Below are 8,890 nucleotides of genomic sequence, written 5' to 3'. Positions count from 1 at the left end.
TAGATTCTAGTTCTATTAATCATCCTTGAGATTTTGGTTGTCCACCTGAAAACCAAAATGGATCGTGAATTCTTCTAGTTTCTTCAAATATTTGACTACAATTCTTCAAACTAACATTTCCAATTTTTCTCCCACTTTTGACTTGGAATCATTGAGAACTAAAGCTGCCCTTTCCCTGAAGCCCTGCTATCTGAAGCTGAACAGCTTGATATAAATGTAAGAGAGACCACCACAATAGCCCATGCTTAGGCAATCTCTGTACCTGTTGCTTTGTAAGCCACTCAGAAAGTTTACATGAACACCTAATGACATCATCAGAGACATTTCTAACTGCAAAAGATGCTTCAACCTTCAGATCTAGAAATCTTCTCAAATGGAAACTCTCAGGACTCAGTTGCTGAGTTTATATTTGTTCCAATCATTAAACTTTGTTTTACTTTTGTCTCCACAGAAATGCATCTTATTAAATACCTGACTGCTTGCACCCTATAGGCCTAACTTTGAGAGCCTACTTGCATCACTGCCTCCTGAAATGAGTAACTGACATGACCTACTGTCAGAACTAAGAAATTGGCTCAGTGAGATGAAGCAATCTATTGACTCAATTTCTGGAATGTGAAACTTCTTAAAAGAAATTTCAAAGTCAGGACTGTAGGAGAGCAAAATTTGCCACCCCAAAATGTCTCTTTGGTATGTGTACAGCCAAGGCCTCAAAGACTCAGGAATAAACTTTTACCTTCCCCCTAACTGCCGAAAAGAATGTAGATAGAGGACCAGTGGCAGGAATGGAGCTATCACCATTGATAACTATAGGATGAACCAGGTGTGGTAGACAGGGAAGAACCAGGAATAGTCTGTTAAAATTCCTCTCAGTGTTCCATTGTCTCTGCCTGGCCCAGCAAACTTTTTTTTTTTTTTTAACCGAACATTTGCTTTTCCATTTCCATGTGAAATGCCTTCCTCCCCTTTGAAGTCCCAAACCCTGAGAGTTTTAGCCATTGTTGGGAGTTACTCAGTTTTCTGGGTCTCTCTCATGTATACATGTTAATAATGTTTGATTTTCTCATGCTTTAAAAGAAGGACTAAGTTATTTGTGAAATTTGTTTTTTCTTACTCATCTCAATTTTTATAGCTAGTAAATGTTGACTAATAGAAAAATCATTTTATTCATTAGCACAGCTTCCCAACCTGATTAATCTTCCCAAATTAAATTATTCATTTTTTCAGTATTTATTGAGTGGCTATAGCATTCCAGACATCGTAAAAAATTCTGATGATATGACCCTTGCCTTTAGGAAGCCTACAATACAATAAGAAGGCAAATATTGAATATGTAATTAAATGTAAGAAGTTCTAAAAAGGAGCAGTATTACCTTAAATGTGAAGCGTGTCACTGACTTAATAGGTGACATCTGCAATCTTGATCTTGCCAATCCATTGTAAAAAGTCCAGTTAGCTGGTTTAGCAAGTCTTTGGACTTTTTAAAAAAAAATATGGATACAAATTCAATATCTCTTCTTCTTAATTAAGCTTAAAGCAGAAGGCTGCTATCTAATTATTAGCATCTTAGAGGATATTTGTATCTTACAAAGCACACTTAACAAAGCAACATTGTTGATTTATGCCAACCCCTTTCAGTCTTTCCTTCAAAGCTAAAAAATATATGAGACTTTTAGTACTGGAAAATCAGTCTCTCAGTAAAACTATTAACACATTTGATCTGCACATTATTCAGAGCCTCTAGCAAGACAGAACTCATTATCTTCTCCATTCATAAAATTAAATTGTTCCTATATAATCTTCCCCCACCCCTTCTAACATCCTAGAAGAGGCAATCTTGTAACTTCAAAGTCAAAATCCCTTCAAATGGGTCACAGCAAGGTTTGAAAACAAAGTACCACATATGTACTAACAAAGCAGTATATGTAAATTTCTTAATAAACATACCAATAATTAAGATTCAATAGAGAAGAAATAATGTTTAGTGTCAAATTTCATGTTTTGGCTGAAGATGTTGCCTTATCTCTCATAAATGAGGAATCACCTAGATGCTCACTGTACAGATATAAACATGATGCCATTAATGATGTCACAAGGTGACAGGATATTCTGGTCATCCAGATAGCAACATTCTCTTTCCAAAAAAGTGAAAAGTTACTGTCATGATGGCTGAGATTCATGACAAAAAATATATTCCAATTGAGTATTTCTAAAGTCCTGGGTCCAAAAACTGCCCAAAATTAGTTTCAAACTTAAGATGTGAGAATGTTAGTATATTGTACAATAAACCATAACACATAAAGCAGGTGACAAGTGAGACAGGAGTATAGTGTGAAAAGTGTAAAAGACTAATAAAAGTGAGAAGAAATTCTAAAAGAAAAGCAGAAAACCATGATTGGATGATTTCCTCCTGATGTCACAATTATTCTACTCAACAGTAAATGTAGAAATTAGAAAAGATCCACCAAGTTAAAGTGTAAAACAGAGAGAGGGCTGCCACCCATGTCCTCCTATCAATACAGGGTGTGTGTACCATGATGCTAACATTCCGGGTGGTACCTAGGCGCTGGTAAGTTATATTTATTTGGCCTTTAAACCATGTTTTCCTAGTCAGTATTTCTCATCCCTTATAATTAACATGTACCTTCAGCCTATTTTCCATGATAGCTTGTACATAATAGTGCTAGGATCACGGCACCACTCATGCTGTTCCTTCCAACACTCTCATCCTCTATCCTCATTTACATCCTCAGTCCCTGTGTACTTTCCCTATCATTAGATTATGAATAAATCTCTCCAGATTTTTGATCTTCCTTCTGACAGCCCTTTCTCTATTCCATCTTACCTGACACCTGTTTTTACTTGATGATACCCCTTGTCCTAAAACCAGAGAAAAACCCACTTCATGGGGAAGTAGGAATGATTGATTCACATGGGGACTCATGGGGTCAGAGAGGAAGGATGCACCTTTGCTCTGACATCATAAATCACTGGGTGTTCTCTTTTGAAGTTACTACCCTCTGATTATGTCATCTGCTTCTTACTCACATCATCGTCCCCAGTTGAGCACCAAGATATTCTCCCACCTTCTGCAATGGTTTTCACAGCTGTCTTGTAGAGTTTTGGTGCACCTCTGGCCCTTCACTCTTCCTTTTCTTTCACACCTTGTATACGATCCATCAGTAAGTTCTATTGGCTCTGCAATCAATATACGTCATGAATCCAGCTGCTCCACCAGTATTCATCTAATCCTAGCCACAGTCCTCTCTCATCTAGACTTCTGCAACAGATCCCTAGCGGGGCTCTTCCTCCACTGTTGCTCCCATACCCATAATCATTGACTCAGTAGTTTTCTTCATAAAGTAGCAATCAGATCATGTTATTATTAAAAATCCTTCAAAGCTTTCTCATTAAACTTAAAAACAAAATTCAGACTCATTAGAGTGGCAGCTAAACCTACTTGATCTAGCTTTGGAATCTTGCCTCCCTTCAAGGGAAGACAACACTGAGGAAACACATGCAGACCAAGTGCATAGAGACCAGGAAACAACCACATCAGCAGAGATCACCAGCATCACAAAGAAGCAGGCAATCCCCAAGGGAGGCCTGTGGTACTGTGCTCTCCCAGCGCTAGTGTAGTGCGTCCATATGCCTACAGATGAAGGCATTGGTAAATGGCCAGTGGTTAAGAGAGTTACTGGTCTTCTTTCAGGGTCTTTTGTGGTGTCATATAAATTTTATGATTGTTTTTTCTTCTTATGTAAAAAAAATGCCATTGGACTCTTCATGGAGATTCCATTGAATCTACAGATGGCTTTCTGTAGTATTGCCATTTAAACAGTATTAATTCTTCTAACCTATGAACACAGGAAACCTTTCCATTTATTTGTTACAATATATTCTTTTTTTTTTTGCGGTACGCGGGCCTCTCACTGTTGTGGCCTCTCCCGTTGCGAAGCAACAGGCTCCAGACGCGCAGGCTCAGCGGCCATGGCTCACGGGCCCAGCTGCTCCGCGGCATGTGGGATCTTCCCAGACCGGGGCACGAACGCGTGTCCCCTGCATCGGCAGGCGGACTCTCAGCCACTGTGCCACCAGGGAAGCCCTATTTGTTACAATATATTCTTAATAATGGTCTGAGGAAACTGACCCCATGCTCTATGACTCAGATTGTATACAAATACCTGGCAATATCCTCTATATTGGGTATTTTCAGGCTCATTTTTGTATGATCTCTACCTCTGGCCCAACTTTAATATTTGTTAGAGGTTCTCAAGAGGAGGCTAGAGACAATGATACCACTCAGTTTTTAAACCTCCAGATGTCTGCTTCCTTCTATACATTGGATCTCTTAGGTTTCCAACATATTGACTGCACATTAGAATCACTTGGGAGTTTTCAACATGCCAATGATTGGAGCACAATCCCAGAGATTCTAATTTAATTGGTTTGATGCTACGTATTGGTGTACTTAAGAGCTACCCAGGTGAATATGCAGCTAGAGCTGCACACCACTAGTCTATAATCTTATTTAAAGTTTGATCAAAGATCAGCAGCATCAGTATCACCTGAGAGCAGTTTAGGCTTTATTTTAGATATACTTAATCAGCATTTGCATTTTGACAAGACACGCAGGTGACCTAAATGTACTTTAATTTAGAGACGCACTGGTCTAGAAAACATCCACACTACAATAGGACTCAAGTTCTTAAAATAAGTTGATATCTTGAGAACAAGTCCTTCAACATGTGTTTTTCAAGATTAATTGGAATATTTTCAACACTTTGAATTTTTATATATCTTTTAGAATCAAGTTCCGTTTTCACAGGAAGAAAAAAATCCTTCTGGGTTTTTGGTTTTAATTTTATTCAGAATTATCTGACACGCATTATTTAACAAATTAAACTGTATATTAAAACATATTACCCCTAATGTAGCTTCATAGAACAAATATCTACGTCTGCTTTTAAGAAAGGGGAAAAGGCCTGAAGTTGCATCATATTTATGAAACTGGGGGAGGCGGTGTTCCCGGGCAGAGTGAGCCCAGGCGCCACGGGAGGCCTCCCATCCGCGCCCGCACTGGGAAATCGCTGGGCTTCCTCTCGCCAGACATCGCCCTTCTGAGACCATTCGAGCCCGTCCGAAGCCGTCCGAGCCCCTCGGAGCCCGTCCGAGCCCGGGGCCAGCGAGTGTCTCATGCACAGGCACCTGGTGCCCCGGCCCCGGCCCCGTCCCCGGCCCCACCCCGGGGGCCGCGGGCGGCGCGTCAGAGGGAGGCGAGCGCCGCAAGGTGGCGGCGGCTCCTGCGGCCGAGATGGCTCAGGCGAGCATCAGCACCAAGGCCAACGAGGGTCGCTTCTGCTGCTCCTCGTTCATGGGTTGACCGCTCCAGCCGCCTTCTGGAGAGCCTGGACCAGCTGGAGCGCAGGGTGGAAGCTTTGAGAGAAGCTGCTGCTGCAGTTGAGCAGAAGAAAGATTTCCTTCTGAGATGATGCACAGCGTCCAGAACAGCCAGGGCACGCGCAGATCAGCGACGGGGAAAGAGAAGAATTAAATCTGACTGCAAACCGTTTGATGGGACCGTTGAAGTTTCAATGGAAACAATTAGAAACCCCCAGCAGCAGGAGCCCCTCAAGCATGCCCCAGGATCATCAGCGAGGTGGTCAGCAGGTTTCTGGATGATTTGGGAAACGCCGAGTCACCTAGCGTCGATGTACAGCGCATGCCCCTCAGAGGCGCCTCCTGGGCTGGGGGATCAGAAGTTTCAGTCCATAGTAATTGGCTGTGCTCCTGAAGATCAGAGGAAAATTAAGACTAGAAACCATGCTTAGGAATGCGCTCCAGCTTGATGATGGCCTTGTCAGAGTTTTCTAAGGGCCCTTATAAATAATGACGTATTAAGGATAAAATATTATTTTAAGTACGCATTCTAATGGAACTGGTTCCAAAACTCTACAACAAAGTGCTGAAAGCAGATTCAATTAGTGTTCAGACCTAAGAGCCCTTATAAATAATGATGTAATAAGGATAAAATACTATTTTAAGTGATAACTAGTTCCGTATGTCAGGCATAACAACTAATTTGATACTGATAGTTGTTTCCTAAGAGGAAAATATTTCAGTGTCGTTAGTTTTGTGAAGAACAATTAAAGCTAGAAATATTTTGGTTACCTTTCTAGAAGTTTTTAGATTGAATTCTTGTCTTGTGCTAGGCTCTAGCACATCCACTGCCCTTGGATGAATACTTAGTGTGTGAAGGAAAATAAGTGCTCGTCTAAGGGAAAAGCTTCACGGTTCTTTTCTGGCCTGTGTCTGCGAAGACACCGGGGCACATGGGGCATTTGTTTGACTAGACATTCTGTACATAAAACAGTCCACACATTGAACACACATCTGCTAACCAACCAGTGAGCTTAGAGGAATGGAAGGGAATTTTCCCTACGTCTTCTCTTTCATTCAGCAGTTGTTTTTTATGACATCTGTATCAAATTATTTTGAACCTAAAGATATATGCATCTCATAATATGAATGTATTCCTTGATAATACATGAAAACATGACACAAAATGTGAGAGAATTCACCTCTAGTTTTACCACTATGAACAACTATATATCCACTTCATCTTTTTTCAAATGCATCATCTTTAAATTTTTAATCATTACAGAAATACAATGTTGTAGCTTGCCTTCAAAAAGAAAAAATTAAATGCTGTTATAAAGTCTGCTCTTTTTTTTTTTTTTTTTTTTTCAATTTCTGGCCGCACCGTGTGGCATGTGGGCTCAGTAATAGAACCCATGGCCCCGGCATTGGGAGTGCAGAGTCTTAACCACTGGACCGCCAGGGAAGTCCGCTTTTAATCCTCAACTTAAAAACCTTTTATTCTTAGTCCTAGCAGTTCTAATTTATTTGAATTATTTCAACAAATTAGTTGGATAAATTTACAATTTATATGTAAACCATGTTTACTGTATAGGAAATTTGTAGCTAGTATACAGACCCCCAAAACATGGCTTGCATATTAATTTGTTTATCAATACACCCAAAAAGATGTGCACAAAATTTCATTAATAATAGATAACATAGACACCCCTACTGTATAGACAGGACCTTATCAATCTTGTCCCCCAGTGTTTATGTGGGTATCTTTCCTAAAACTGTACAAATATTACATATTTAATCTTTTGTAATATGATATTACAAAGAAATTGCTTTTATTCTTGTTCAGCTCAGTCATCTTCATATATGTTTAATCCTTACTAGTTACTTGTGTTGTTTAGTTTTCTTCTTCTTTTGTTTTTTTTTAAATTTCCCTTGGTATATATAACGTCTTCACTACTGGTTTCTAAGAACTCATTTACGAGTAAGAATGTTAACCATTTGTGATGCAATGCAAATCAAATACCATATTTTATTGCCATCAATTTACTATGGTGTTTTGTATTTTGGTTGTGTATTAAAGTATAATCATGTTGTGTTTTCTGTAGTGAGTTCTTAGAAAAGTCCATTATTGTTAAGCCAGGACAAAATGACTTACAGATGGCTCCTTAGGGGGGGGAAACTTGAGGAACTAGAGAAGGTGTGTGAAAGAGAGATCATAAAACACTGCAGAACTGGCCTTCAGGAACAGCTAGAGGTGGCTAGGCACAGCGGTAGAGATAGATCCAGGGAGATGAAGCTGTGCGTCTGTGAGTTTCTGGGGCAAAGGAGCAGAGAGGGCCTCTCAGGGTCATGTTCTCCCAAGATGGGAGCGCAAGGCTGCGATCTTAATGTAGCTCTGGCATCAGGGCTCTTCTGGCAACTGCCTCTCTAAAGGCCACTTCATGAACTGTCATACCAAGTTCTATTATATTAGGAAAGGTATTTTCTTCCCTCTGGATTCTTCCTAAATATGAAGTGAAAAACGTGCTCTATTGATGGTATTTATATACAATTAGTCTTCTTGGACTTTTATAAGGTGAAGGTAGGTCAAGGTAGCTTTCTTCACTTCATAAGTCTAGAGGACTCGGTTGTTTTCGTAAGGTGTTCAGTAATATGAACTCAACTTTTTGCCATCTCCTGGTTCTGCTTCTCTTCCCACTTCTTTTCTTGAGACGTTCTCCTTCTTTGCTCCTGCCACCTAAGTCTTGCTTTGTACATATTTTACTCCCAGTACTTTTTTCTCAGTATGAAGCCTGGTCCTGGAAGGGAGCTTTAGTTGGTTATGTCTGAGAGTTGTAGGGACTGGAGGGTACCAGCCCCTTCACATGTTATTGTGGATTCCTTGCATAGTTCAGCCTGAATGCACTCACCCTACTCAGGTTCATCGGTTGTTCTTTAAGGGACCTGCCAGCTTTCAATGAATCCCTATTGCTAACTCTTTGGGTTCTGAAATTTATCAGATATCCTGTCCTTTCCTTCTGTTTCCTCCTAAACAGATTCTGATACCCCATGAATCTTAGATATCCCTGATTTGTCTCCATCTGTCCAAATTTTGGGACTTCCAGACAGTTTTGTTGTAGAAAAAGTTCACGAATTTTGATATTGTATCCTAGTTTTTCTTCTGTTTTATTTAGAGTTTTGGAAATATTCCTAAGGTACATTGCACTTCTTTTATATTGCCAGAATTCCCAAGTGTAGTTTGGAGAAATGCACTGTATAAAAAAATGAAGAGTGCCTCCAACCTGGATCGCAGTGTTTTTAGTAGTTTCCATAAGTTGTATATAAGAGAGAACTAGGACAAAGGAATTGTGGAAGTAGTTCTCCAAGGCATCATGCTCTCCTTCACTTTGAATTTTTGAACATGCTGTTTCCTCTATCTGAACATCACTTCCATTACCCCTTTTCCTACTTAATCTCTATTTATTCAAGGGCAAATTGTGGAATAAGTTCCTTTCAGAAAATGTTTACATTT

The 8,890-nt window shown here is 39.9% G+C and overlaps 1 pseudogene; it reads left to right on the top strand.

The window, feature by feature from the left end:
* The first annotated feature begins 5,314 nt into the window (after positions 1–5,314).
* LOC114887528 lies at positions 5,315–5,874 on the top strand (annotated as a pseudogene).
* The last annotated feature ends 3,016 nt before the right edge of the window (positions 5,875–8,890 follow it).

Source organism: Monodon monoceros, unplaced genomic scaffold (genome assembly GCF_005190385.1).
Source record: "Monodon monoceros isolate NGI ecotype Baffin Bay Population unplaced genomic scaffold, NGI_Narwhal_1 Super_Scaffold_7, whole genome shotgun sequence".
NCBI lineage: Eukaryota > Metazoa > Chordata > Mammalia > Artiodactyla > Monodontidae > Monodon > Monodon monoceros.
The sequence above is the reverse complement of the archived record's forward strand: the minus strand, read 5'-3'. Positions and strand labels throughout refer to the sequence as shown.